This window comes from Ursus americanus, chromosome 13, assembly GCF_024610735.1.
Source record: "Ursus americanus isolate L20-20 chromosome 13, mUrsAme1.1.p, whole genome shotgun sequence".
NCBI classification, from domain to species: Eukaryota; Metazoa; Chordata; class Mammalia; order Carnivora; family Ursidae; genus Ursus; species Ursus americanus.
This window is the reverse complement of record NC_142139.1, coordinates 55,209,838-55,224,276: the sequence shown is the minus strand read 5'-3', so window position 1 is coordinate 55,224,276 and position 14,439 is coordinate 55,209,838. Positions and strand designations below refer to the sequence as shown.

The window sequence follows — 14,439 nt, the reverse complement described above, 5'->3', positions numbered from 1 at the left end:
ATCACCCTTATGACATGTGGTGACTTGCACCTTTGGCAGAGCACTAATTTGAGTCGTTAAATGCCTCAGGCTGGTGTGGTAGCTTCTTAAGTAATAGTGATAGCAGCAACCCGCCCAGTGCCCACATAGCACCACAACTTCTTTATTCTTGTCATGTAGATAGTAACTTCCTGCAGTGATAGAAACCCTCTTTCCTAGGGAAATGTCAGTTGATGGTACTTATGATGGAATAAAGAAGTCTAAGAAGAAGATGAGCATTCCTACCCTGAGAATCCAGAAGTTTTATTGTAAGGAAAATTGTCCTATATGACCTCACTTACTACTTCAAGCATTTTGCCTGGGATGTTAATGGCCTTATGGGGACTGAAAAGAAGGCTTTTATGAGGGACTTCCTGAAAAACATATCCTGTGGCAATTTGATTGGGATACCACTAGATTGAAACATTTCTTTATTGCAAGATTTATAATGTTTAATGTATTGATGTGTGTATTTAATTTCTTTTTGTATCTTTTGTTATTGAGGCATAATTGATATGTGTCATATTGGTTTCTGGTGTACAACATAATGATTCTCTATATATTGTAAAATGTTCACAGTAAGATCTAGTTAACTCCATTACCACATACAGTTACAGATTTTTTTTCTTGTGATGAGAACTTTTAAGACCTGCTTCTCTTAGCAACTTTCAAATATGCATCACCATGCTGTATATTACATCCCAGGACTTACTTATTTTATAACTGGAAGTATGTACCTTTTGACCACCTTCACTCTTTGCTCACCCCCAGCCCCTGCCACTAGCAACCACCAATCTGTTTTCTGTATCTATGAGTTTGATTTTGTTTTGGTTTTATTTTTTAATTTCCATAAGATCATATAGTATTTGCCTTTTTCAGTCTGCTTATTTCACTTAGTGTAATGCCCTCAAGATCTGTCCGTGTTGTTACAAATGGCAAGATTTCCTTTTTTATGGCTGAGTAATATTCCATGTGGTATAAACCGTATTTTCTTTATCCATTCATCAGTGCACACTGAGGTTGCTTCTAATGTCTTGACTGTTATAAAAAATGCTGCAAGAAATGTACGGGTGCATATATATCTTTTCGAGTTAGTGTTTTCATTTCTTTCAGATAAGTACCCAGAAGTGGAATTACTGGATCATATGATAGTTCTGTTTTTATTTTTTTGAGGAACCTCCATACTATTTTCCATAGCATCAGCATCAATTTACAGTCCAGCAGTGCACAAGTGTTCCCTTATTTCTCCACATCCTCACCAACACTTGTTCTTTCTACTCTTTTTGATAATAGCCATTCTGGCTGGTATGAGGTGATATCTCATTGTGGTTTTCATTTGCATTTCCTTAATGATTAATGATGTTGAGCATCTTTTCATGTGTTTCTTGTCCATCTGTATGTCTTCTTTGGAAAAATGTCTATTCAGATCCTTTGCCCAATTTTTTAGTAAGTTTTTTTTTTTTTTGCTATTGAGTTGTATGAGTTCCTTATGTTTTAGATATTCACCCTTTATCAGATAAAACATTTGCAGATATTTAATACCATTCAGTGGATTTGCTTCTCGTTTTGTTGATGCTCTCCTTTGCCGTGTAGAAACCTTTTAATTTGTTGTAGTCCCATTTGTTTGTTTTTGCTTTTGTTGCCTTTGCTTTTGGGGTCAGATCCAAAAAATCATCACTAAGACTGATGTCAAGAAGCTTTCCATCTATGTTTTCTTCTAGGAGTCTTATGGTTTGAGGTCTTATGTGCAAGTCTTATTCCATCTTGAGTTATTTATTTTTTAAAGATTTTATTTATTTGACAGAGAGACTGCCAGTGTGAGAGGGAACACAAGCAGGGTAAGTGGGAGAGGAAGAAGCAGGCTCTCAATGGAGCATGGAGCCCAATGTGGGGCTCGATCCCAGGACTTCGGGATCACGCTCTGAGCCGAAGGCAGACACTCAACGACTGAGCCACCCAGGCGCCCCGTCTTGAGTTATTTTTTTTAATGTGTGATGTGAGATAGTGGTCCAGTTTCATTCTTTTGCATGTGGCTGGCCAGTTTTCCCAGCACTGCTTATTGAAGAACTGTTGTTTCCTTATTGTATATTCTTGTCACCTTTGCCATAGATTAATTGACCATATTTGTGGATTTATTTCTGGGGTCTGAATTCTGTTTCATTGATCTCTGTGTCTGTTTTTATGCCAATACTATACTGTTTTGGTTACTGTAGCTTTGTGATATGGGTTAAGTAAGACCATTATATTATCCTGTTTTGTTCTTCTTTTTCAAGATTTTTTTGGCTATTCATGGTCTTTTGTTCTATTATTCTATTTCTGTGAAAAATTCCATTGGAATGTGGATGGAGATTATGTTGATTCTATAGATTGCTTTGGTTAGTATAGACATTTTAACAATATTCTCGAAATCCCTGAGCATGGCATGTATTTCCATTTGTTTGTGTCTTTCTCATGAAAGTTTCTTTCATCAGTGTTTTCATCAATAGTTTCAATATATAGTTCTTTCACCTTGATTAAATTCATTCCTAGGTATTTTATTCTGTTTGATGCAATCATAAATGGGACTGTTTTCTTAATTTCTCTAATATAGTTTGTTATTAGTATATAGAGACACAGCTGATCTCATATATTGATTTTGTATCTTGGAACTTTACTGAATTCATTTATTCTAATAGTTTTATGGTGGAGTCTCTAAGGGTTTTGTACATATAGCATTATGTCATCTGTATATAGTGATGGTTTTACTTCTTTTCTGTCTTGGATGCCTTTTTTTTTCTTTCTTTGCCTAATTTCTCTGGCTAGGTCTTCCAGAATTATGTTGAATAAAAGTGATGTGAGTTGGCATCCTTGTCTTGTTCCTAATCTTAGAGAAAAAGCTTTCAGCTTTTCATCATTGAGTATGATGTTGGCTATGGGCTTGTCATGTATAGCCTGAATTATGTTGAGGTACATTCCCTCTATACCCACTTTTTTGAGAATTTTTAAGACCATAAATCAATAATGAATTTTGTCATATGCTTTTTCTGCATCTATTGAGATAATCAAATGATTTTTTTTTTAAAGATTTTTTATTTATTTATTCGACAGAGATAGAGACAGCCAGCGAGAGAGGGAACACAAGCAGGGGGAGTGGGAGAGGAAGAAGCAGGCTCATAGCGGAGGAGCCTGATGTGGGGCTCGATCCCAGAACTCCAGGATCACGCCCTGAGCCGAAGGCAGACGCTTAACCGCTATGCCACCCACGCGCCCCTAATCAAATGATTTTTATTCTTCGTTTTGTTAATGTGGTATATCATATTAATTCGTGGATGTTAAACCATCCTTATATCCCTGGAACAAATTCCACTTACCATGTTATAAGATCCTTTTAATGTATTGTTGAATTTGGTTTGCTAGTATTTTGTTGAGGATTTTTTTTAATCTATGTTCATTAGGAATACAGACCTGTAATTTTCTTTTCTTGTGATGTCCTTGTCTGGTTTTGGTACTGGGTCATGCTGGCCTTGTAAAATGACTTTGGAGATATACTCTCCCCTTCTTTTTTTGGGAAAAGTTTGAAGAGGATTGGTATTAATTTTTCTTTGTACGTTTGGTAATATTCACCAGTGAAGCCATCTGGTCCTGCACTTTGTTTGTTGGGAGGGTTTTGATTGCTGATTCAATCTCCCTATTCGTATTTGTAGTGTTTAGGTTTTCTATTTCTTCATGATTCATTCTTGGTATATTTTAGGTTTCTAAGAATATACCTATTAGAGTTGTCCAATTTGTTAGTATATAATTTTTCATAGTAGTCTCTTATCCTTTGCATTTCTGTGGTGCTAGCACTAATGTCTCCTCTTTCATTTCTTATTCTATTCATTTGAGTTCTCTTGCTTTCTTGGTGAGTCTATTTTGTTTATCTTTCCAAAAAAAAACCCAGCTTCTTCTTTTCATTGATCTTCTCTATTGCCTTTTATTTTTGTCTGTTTTTTTTTTTTTTTTTTTTCTCTGCTCTTTCTTATTTCTCACCTTCTACTAACTTTGGGCTACATTTGTTCCTCTTTTTCTGGTTCCTTGGTGTATAAATTAGGTTGTTTGAAATATTTCTTGTTTCTTAATGTAGTCATTTATTGCTATGAATTTTCTTAGAACTGCTTTTGCTTCATTCCATAAGCTTTGTTATATTTCCATTTTCATTTGTCAAGGTGTTTTTTGATTTCTCTTTTGACTTCTTTGACCCATTGGTTGTTCAGTATCATGTTGTTTAATCTCCACATATTTGTGAATTTTCCAGTTTCCTTTTGTAATTGATTTCTAGTTTCTTACTGTTGTGGTCAGAAAAGATGCTTAATATGGTTTTAATCTTCTTAAATCTGTTAAGACTTGTTTTGTGGCCTAACCTGTGATGTGCTTTGGAGTATGTTCCATGTGTACTTGAGGAGAATATGTTATTACTTTTGGATAGAATGTTCTGTATATATGTCTGTTAAGTCCATCTCGTCTAATGTATTGTTTAGGGCCACTGTTTCCTCATTAATTTTCTGTCTAGATCTTTTTTTTTTTTTTTTTTTTTGCTTTTTAATGATTTTTTATTATGTTAGTCACCATACAGTACATCCCCAGTTTCCGATGTAAGGCTCGATGATTCATTAGTTGCGTATAACACCCAGTGCACCATGCAATACATGCCCTCCCTACTACCCATCATGGGTCTATCCCATTCCCCCACCCCCCTCCCCTCTGAGGCCCTCAGTTTGTTTCTCATAGTCCATAGTCTCTCATGTTTCATTCCCCCTTCTGATTACCCCCCCTTTCTTTATCCCTTTCTTCCCCTACCGATCTTCCTAGTTCTTATGTTCCATAGATGAGAGAAATCATATGATAGTTGTCTTTCTCTGCTTGACTTATTTCACTTCGCATTATCTCCTCCAGTGCCGTCCATGTTGCAGCAAATGTTGAGAACTCGTTCTTTCTGATAGCTGAGTAATATTCCATTGTATATATGGACCACAACTTCTTAGTCCAGTCATCTGTTGAAGGGCATCTCGGCTCCTTCCATGATTTAGCTATTGTGGACATTGCTGCTATGAACATTGGGGTGCATATGGCCCTTTTCCTCACTATGTCTGTATCTTTGGAGTAAACACCCAGTAGTGCAATGGCTGGATCATAGGGTAGCTCAATTTTTAACTTTTTAAGGGACCTCCACACTGTTTTCCAGAGTGGCTGTACCAACTTGCATTCCCACCAACAATGTAGGAGGGATCCCCTTTCTCCACATCCTCTCCAACAATTGTTGTTTCTTGCCTTGTCTATTTTTGCCATTCTAACTGGCGTAAGGTGGTATCTCAGTGTGGTTTTGATTTGAATTTCCTTGATGGCTAATGATTTTGAACATTTTTTTCATGTGTCTGTTAGCCATTTGTATGTCTTCATTGGAAAAGTGTCTGTTCATATCTTCTGCCCATTTTTTGATTTATTTGTTTCTCGTGTATTGAGTTTGAGAAGTTCTTTGTAGATCTTGGATACCAGTCCTTTATCTGTAGTGTCATTTGCAAATATATTCTCCCATTCCGTGGGCTGCCTCTTAGTTTTTCTGATTGTTTCCTTGGCTGTGCAGAAACTTTTAATCTTGATGAAGTCCCATAAATTCATTTTGTCTTTTGTTTCTCTTGCCTTTGGGGATGTATCATGAAAAAGGTTGCTTTGGCCGATGTCGTAGAGGTTGCTGCCTATGTTCTCCTCTAGAATGTTGATGGATTCCTTTCTCACATCGAGGTCTTTCATCCATTTGGAGTTTATTTTTGTGTATGGTGTGAGATAGTGGTCAAGTTTCATTCTTTTGCATGTAGCTGTCCAATTTTCCCAGCACCATTTATTGAAGAGACTGTCTTTTTCCCACCGGATGTTTTTTCCTGCTTTATCAAATATTAGTTGCCCAAAGAGCCGAGGGTCCATTTCTGGGTTCTCTATTCTGTTCCATTGGTCCATGTGTCTGTTTTTGTGCCAGTACCATGCTGTCTTTGTGATCACAGCTTTGTAGTACAGCTCGAAATCCGGCATTGTGATGCCCCCAGCTTTGTTTTTCCTTTTCAACAGTTCCTTGGAGATTTGGGGCCTTTTCTGTTTCCATACAAATTTAAGGACTATTTGTTCCAGTTCTTTGAAAAATGTCCTCGGTATTTTGATCGGGATAGCATTGAAAGTGTAGATTGCTCTGGGTAGCATGGACATTTTAACTATGTTAATTCTTCCGATCCATGAGCATGGAATATCTTTCCATCTTTTTATGTCTTCCTCAGTGTCTTTCAAGAGTGATTTATAGTTTCTAGAATATAGGTCCTTTACGTCTCTGGTTAAGTTAATTCCAAGGTAACGTATGGTTTTTGGTGCTATTGTAAATGGGATGGATTCCCTAATTTCTCTTTCCTCGGTCTCGTTATTCGTGTATAGAAATGCAACTGATGGGGCGCCTGGGTGGCGCAGTCGTTAAGCGTCTGCCTTCAGCTCAGGGCGTGATCCTGGCGTTCTGGGATCGAGCCCCACATCAGGCTCCTCCGCTGGGAGCCTGCTTCTTCCTCTCCCACTCCCCCTGCTTGTGTTCCCTCTCTCACTGGCTGTCTCTCTCTGTCAAATAAATAAATAAAATCTTTAAATAAAAAAAAAAAAAAAAAAAAAAAAAAGAAATGCAACTGATTTCTGAGCATTGATTTTGTATCCCGCCACGTTACTGAATTGCTCTATAACTTCTAATAGTTTGGGAGTGGCTTCTTTTGGGTTTTCCATATAGAGTATCATGTCATCTGCGAAGAGAGACATTTTGACTTCTTCTTTGCCGATTTGAATACCTTTGATCCCTTTTTGTCGTCTGATTGCTGTTGCAAGGACTTCTAGTACTATGTTGAATAATAGTGGCGAGAGTGGGCATCCTTGTCGAGTTCCTGATCTTAAGGGAAAGGCTTCCAGCTTTTCCCCATTGAGAATAATATTTGCAGTAGGCTTTTCATAGATGGCTTTTATGAGATTGAGAAATGTACCCTCTATTCCTACACAATGAAGGGTTTTAATCAGGAAAGGATGCTGTATTTTGTCAAATGCTTTTTCTGCATCAATTGAGAGGATCATATGGTTCCTGAGTCTTTTCTTGTTGATATGATGTATCACGCTGATTGATTTGCGAATTGTGAACCACGCTTGCATCCCAGGTATGAATCCCGCTTGATCGTGATGGATAATCCTTTTAATGTACTGTTGGATTCTATTAGCAAGTATCTTGTTGAGGATTTTGGCGTCCATAGTCATTAGGGAAATCGGTCTGTAATTCTCCTTTTTGAGGGGTCTTTGCCTGGTTTGGGGATCAAGGTAATATTGGCCTCATAGAATGAGTTTGGTAGCTTTCCTTCTGTTTCTATTTTTTGAAATAGCTTTAGGAGAATAGGTATTATTTCTTCTTTGGATGTTTGGTAGAATTCCCCAGGAAAACCGTCCGGGCCTGGAGTTTTGTTATTTGGAAGGTTGTTTATCACTGACTCAATTTCTTCATAATTAATTGGCCTGTTTAAGAAATCAATTTCTTCCTGTTTCAATCTTGGTAGTTTATAGGTTTCCAGGAAGGATTCCATCTCTTCCAGATTGCTTAGTTTATTGGCATATAGCTGCTGATAAAAATTTCTAATAATCCTTCCAATTTCAATGGTGTTGGTCATGACCTCTCCTTTTTCATTCATAATTTTAATAATCTGGGTCCTTTCTTTTTTCTTTTGGATAAGTCTTGCCAGTGGTCTGTCAATTTTATTGATTTTCTCAAAGAACCAGCTTCTAGTCCTGTTGATCTGCTCTACTGTACTTCTGGTTTCTGATTGATTGATTTCTGCTCTAATTTTGGTCAACTGCTTCCTCGTGCGTGGATTAGGCCTGTCCCTCTGTTGCTGTTCCAGCTTCTTGAGGTGAGAATATAAAAACTGCATTTTAGATTTTTCTGTTCTTTTGAGTGAGGCTTGGATGGCTATGTATTTCCCCCTTAGGACCGCCTTTGCAGTATCCCATAGGTTTTGGACTGTTGTATTTTCATTCTCATTGGTCTCCATAAATTGTTTAATTTGATTTTTGATTTCCTGGTTTATCGAGTCATTCCTGAGCAGGATGGTTCTTAGTCTCCAAGTGTTTGAGTTTCTTCCAAATTTTTCCTTGTGGTTGAGTTCCAATTTCAGAGCGTTGTGGTCTGAGAATATGCAGGGGATAATTTCAATCTTTTGGTATCGGTTGAGACCTGTTTTGTGTCCCAGAACATGGTCTATTCTTGAGAATGTTCCATGGGTATTAGAATAGAATGAGTATTCTTTGGTTCTGGGGTGTAGTGTTCTGTATATATCTATGAGGTCCAACTCGTCAAGTATGGCATTCAAAGCCTTTGATTATTTGCTTAGTTTTTGCCAGGGTGTTCTGTCTATTTCTGAGAGTGGAGTGTTGAGGTCCCCTACTATTAATGTATTTTTATCTATATGTCTCTTTATTCTGGTTAAGAGTTGGCTTGTGTATCTTGCTGCTCCCCTGTTGGGGGCATATATATTTAGAATTGTCATATCCACTTGTTGAATACTTCCTTTAAGAATAATATAGTGCCCTTCTGCGTCTCTAACTATAGTCTCTAGTTTAAAATCCAATTTATCTGATATGAGAATTGCTACCCCAGCTTTCTTTTGAGGTCCATTTGCGTGAAAGATGGTACTCCATCCCCTTACTCTCAGTCTGAATGCATCTTTGGGTTCGAAATGAGTCTCTTGTAGACAGCAAATGGATGGGTCATTTCTTTTTATCCAATCTGCAACCCTGTGGTGTTTATGGGAGCATTTAAGCCATTAACATTAAGACTGAGTACTGAGAGATATGATTTTAATGATGCCATGTTGCCAGTAAAGTCTTTGTTTGTATTGGCTGTGACTTTCTGTTCTGTATCACTCTTGGGGCCTTTTTACTTTTATAGAACCCCCCGTAATATCTCCTGTAGGGCTGGTTTCGTGGTTACGAAATTGGTTAATGACTGGCGATTCTGAAATGTCTTTATTTCTCCATCAATTCTGAATGATAGCCTTGCTGGATAAGGGATCCTTGGCTGCATGTTTTTCTCTGAAAGAGCTTTAAAAATGCTCCCCCAACCCTTTCTCTCATTCCAGGTCTGTGTAGACAGGTCTGACGTAATTCTGATGCCTTTGCCTTGGTACGTGAGAAATTTCTTTGCCCTGGCCGCTTTCAATACTGTATCCTTGGATCTAATATTTGCGAATTGCACTATGACGTGACGTGGCGTAGGTTTGTCGTGGTTGAGCTTGGGAGGGGTCCTCTCTGCCTCTTGGACACGAATGTTTGTTTCCCTTGTTAGATTAGGGAAGTTTTCAGCTACAACTTGTTCAAATATCTCTTCTAGACCTCTGTTTTTCTCCACCCCCTTGGGGATGCCGATGATTCTAACATTGGATCGTTTCATTGAGTCAGTAATCTCCCGTAACCTACATTCGTGGGCGTGGATTTTTTTAAGACCATCTTCTATTTTCATTTTTTCCTCTATTAACCCATCCTCCAATTCACTAACCCTTTCCTCTGCTTCGGTGACCCTGGCCGTCAGAACCTCTAGTTTTGCCTGCATTTGGCTCATAGAATTTTTAATTTCTGTCAAATTCGCTCTCATTTCTGTCCTTAGGGATTCTATATTCTCAGTAACCTTTTCGTTAATACTTTTTTCATTTCTACTCATCATTTTGACCATCGTTACTCTGAATTCCATTTCTGATAATTTGGTTACATCCATATCCATTATTTCTGTGGCAGAGGCCACAGACTCACTGTCTTTTCTTTGCTCGGGGGGGCTTCTCCTTCTTGTCATTCTGATGAGGAGAGGTTGTGGGGTTGTCCAGAGCCCAAATTATTGACTGGGTCCCAGGCCGTGCCCCTTGTTTTATAGGGACCTTAGGGATGTGGGCTTCTTCTTTAAAGATTTTATTTATTTATTTATTTATTTATTTATTTATTTATCTGAGAGAGAGAGAGAGTCAGCAAAAACGGGAACAGAAGCAGGGGAGTGGGAGAGGAAGAAGCAGGCTCCCAGCGGAGGAGCCCGATGAGGGACTCCTTTCTGGAACGCCGGGATCACGCCCTAAGCCGAAGACAGGCGCTCAATGACTGCGCCACCCAGGCGCCCGGGTTGTGGGCTTCTTGATTTTTCAGCCTGCCTTCTGTGTTCTGGGGGAGGGGCCTGCCGCGCCGATACTCAGGCAACCCTGTTTGGGTAGAGTCTCCGTGTCCCCTGCGAGGGGGGATGGGGATGGGCACTCCCTGAGCCGGTATTTCCAGACTTTTGTTCTCTGGCGGCTTTCCCTGGCGGTTTGCTGTGCCTCTTCTGAGAGTCAGAGCGGCAGCGGCCGAATTTCAGCCTCTGTCACAGAACAGAGGGATTGCGGCCCGTTCTCCACTGATGTTCTGGCCACTTTAACTCTGTTTCTGTTGGTGCTGCTCAACCCTGCAGCGTCCGGGATGTGCGCCCCACACCCGGTGTCCCAGCCCTCACTTCCAGGGCCGGCGTGTCTCTGTGCTTTGTGTTTCTAACGCCGCCAGCCGCCAGCCGCCCCGCGCGCGCTCTGGGAGCTCCCGGTCTCAGTCTGGATCCCGTGAGCGCACCGGGATTCCGGGGTTCCGGGAGATGCCTGGTGGCGCGCGCACCCGGCTCACCAGTGCTCACCGGTCTCGCTCTCTCGCTGGTGCCGTCCGTGAGTCCGCCTGCTCCCCCATGCAGGTGGCTGCCGCTTCCTGGCACCCGAACGCGGCGGCTCCCTCCCCCTTCCGTTTATCTTCCAATATCTGTGCGCGGTTTCACGGCTCCCTGCTTCGTACCTCAATACTCAGCGCTGGAGATGTTCATTTGTAGAGACCCAGATGCATCTTCCTGCGTCTCAGGCTGGTTCCGTGGTTGTTCAGGCTGGTCTGGTACCTATCCAGCTCGACTCAGGGGACCGGCTGAAAAAGGCGTCCCCTACTCCTCCGCCATCTTAATTCCTCCCTAATTTTCTGTCTAGATCTATCCATTGAGGAAAGTGGGATATTAAGTCCTTTGCTATTAGTATATTGCTATATATTTCTCCCTTTAGATCTAATATTTGCTTTATATTTGCATTAATATTTGCTTTATATTGTTGGGTGCTCCTATGTTAGGTGCATAAATATTTGCAAATATTATATCCCCTTGTTAGATTGACCCCTTTATTATTTATAAGGACCTTCTTTGTCTCATTAATGTCTTAACTTAGAAGAAAAGACTTTATCTACCCCACCTTTCCTTTGGTTTCCATTTTCATGGAATATCTTTTTCTATCCCTTCACTCTCAGTCTGTGTCTGTTTTTATATCTGAAGTGAGTCTCTTGTAGGAAGCATACAGATAGGTCTTGGTTTTTATCTGTTCAGCCACTCTGTGTCTTTTTATTAGATAATTTAGTCCCTTTTCATTTGAAGTATTTATTGATAGGTATGCACTGATTGTCATTTCGTTAATTTGTTCTAGTTGTTTAGTAATTCTTTTTCCTTTCTCTTGATCTTTTCCTTTGTGATTTGGTGATTTTCTGTAGGCGTATGTTTAGATTCCTTTAGCTTTTGCGTGTCTGCTGTTGGTTTCTGCTTCGTGGGTACCATAAGGCTTACATAAAACATGTTGATAAGTCTATTTTAAGTGGATAATCACTTAAATTTGCACACATTCCAAAGTTTACTTTTTTACTCTTCCATTTTATGTTTTTCATGTCACAGTTTACAGCTTTTTGTCTTGTGTGTCCCTTAACTGATTATTGTTGTTATAGTTACTTTATTCCTTTTGTCTTTTAACCTCCATTCTAGCAATATAGATGATTAATCTATTACCTTTACTATATATTAACCTCTGCCAGTGAGATTCATACTTTCTTTTGTTTTCCTGCAACTAATTAGTGCCCTTTCTTTTCACCTTAGAAAGTTCCTTTAACATTTCTTGTAAGGTTGGTTTAATGGTGACAAACTTTAACTTTTGTCTGGAAAACTCTTTTTTCTTCAGTTCTGAGTGGTAACTGGGTAGTGTGGTCTTGATCAGACTTTTTTTTTCTTTCAACACGTTGAGTGTATCATGCCAGGTCCTCTGGCCTGCAAAGTTTTTACTGAAAAATCTGATAGTCTTATGGGGGATTCTCTTGTGTGTAAACAAGTATTTTTTTCCCCTCCTGCTGCTTTTAAGATTTTTTGCTTTGTCTTTAAGTTATGACACTTTAGTTATAATGTGTTTTGGTGTGGGTCTCTTTGAGTTCATCTTTTTTGGAACTCTGTGGGCTTCTTGGATTGGACATCTGTTTCCCTCCCCAGGCTAGGGAAGTTTTCAGCCCTTAGGTCTTGAAATGAATTTTCTGCCTCTTTCTCTTTTTTCCTGAGACTCCTATACTGCAAATGTTGATCAGCTTGATGTTGTCTCACAAGTTCCCTAAGCTGTCTTCACTCTCTTCATTTTTCTTTTTGCTGCTATGATTGAATGAGTTCCTGTGCTCTAACCTCAAGTTCACTGATCCTTTTTTCTTCATCTAGTCTTTTTTCCCCATCATCTTCTCTAATTTTTTCCCTCTAGTCTGCTGTTGAGCCTCTCTGTTGTATTTTTCAGTTCAGTTGTTGTATTCTTCAACTTCCATTTGGTATTGACTTATATTTTCTTTCTCTTTGTTGAAGTTCGCTCTTTGTTCATTTGTTCTTTTCTTGAGCTTGTTGGGCATCTTTATGAACGCTATTTTGAACTCTTAATAAGTCAGTCACTTATTTCCATTACATTAAGGTCTTTTTTCTGATGTTTTCTCTTGTTCTTTTCTTTAGAATGTATTTCTGTGTTTACTCATTTTCCTTGACATTCTGTTGGTTTTTATGCACTGGATAAAATAGCCACCTATCCCAGTCTTGAAGGAGTGGTCTTGTGTAGATGAATTTTATTGTCCAACGCAGCTCTCGCTCAAACTTTTGTTATTGTCCAAGCAGCGTACTTCATCCTAGTGGTTCCTAGTAGATGAGGCTGTGCCAAGACCTGTCATTATGCCAACTGGAGAACCTCACTCAGGACCTAGATTCAGGCTGTTTGGAAACCAGATTCTTAGCAACATTTAAAGTATGCAAATATACCTCTTCCAGGGGAAGACTGGGAGTAGGGCGTCTCTGCTGCCTCTGCACTGAATCCTGGGGTTATAGCCAGTTAAGAGCTATTTCCTTGTTTGCTACCATTCTGTTGAGCCCATGAGCACAAGCCCTGCTGGTCACCAGGGCCAGGCTGTCAAGGGATGTGGCCTCTGGAAAGAAGCCAGGAAAGCAGGGGCACCAGATGTAGATATAAGCTCCTGTCTTGGAAATACCAGTGAACTGATGTGGGGCAGAGGGAGAGCTTGAAGATGGTGCAGTGCCTGATGGTCTTCCCCGTGTCTGGAGGGGATTGTAGTTAGCCCCTAGAAGTGTATTTAATTACACACCTCCCCTCAGGGCATAGCTATGAAGACAGGCTAATTGTCCTCTTTCACAGAGAGATTGGCAGTGCGTTTCAGTCTGCTCTCTGTTGTGTCTTTGGTGGGGGTGGGGTGGGGGTGGACTAGCTGGTTAAGAACTGTTTCTCCATTACAGTCTTATGGGACTCATGAACATAAATCCTCTGGCCACCAGAGGCAGGCTGTCAAGGGGTGTTCGCTGGGCAGCAGCTGCAAAAACCAGGGCATCAGACTGATGTGCACAAGCTCCTTTTGGAGAGATACCAGCAACTTGAAGTGAGGCAGAGGGAGAGTATGAAGATAGTGACTGGCCTTGGAGGTCTCTGGAGAGGATTAGAGTTGGCCCTTAGATGTGTGTTTCATTAGAAGCCTGCCCCTCGGGCTGTAGCTGTAAAGATAAGCAAACAGTCCTCTCTCATAGAAAGACTGTTTCATTCTGCCCCTGCTCTGCCCTTGGGCAGTAGGTGGTTAAGAACTGTTTCTCTGCTCCGGTGGGTGCCTTGGCACCGGCCACCACAGCCAGGCAATCAAGGGGGTCTCCTGGGCGGCAGCAGCAAGAAACCAGGGTGCCAGCCATTTGCACAAGCTTCTCTCTGGGAGATACTGGTGACCAGGAGCGAGGCAGGGGGTGAGCACAGAGATGTTGGTACTCACCAGCCTCTGTCTTTGGGGAATATTTCAGTATACCCCTAGATGGTTGTTAAATTAGGTGTCTACCCCTCAGGCTGAAGCATTAAGATAAGCAAAGAGGCTTCTTTTGCAGAAAGACTGGTCCCTAGGGTGGGCAACCCCGTGGAAGCCTTCTAAGAACTATTTGTCAGATTGCTATCGCCTTGTGGGTCTTGTGGATGTAAGCCCCGTTGGCTTGTGAAGCTAGAGGTTTTGTGGGCCTTGTCTCTCAGGTGCAGGTCTTAAAAGTTG

At 40.4% G+C, this 14,439-nt stretch overlaps 1 protein-coding gene across 4 annotated transcripts in view; it reads left to right on the top strand.

Moving 5' to 3' along the window:
- CBR4 (carbonyl reductase 4) overlaps positions 1 to 14,439 on the top strand; it is an 87,630-nt gene that overhangs the window by 52,912 nt on the left and 20,279 nt on the right. The window lies entirely within an intron of this gene.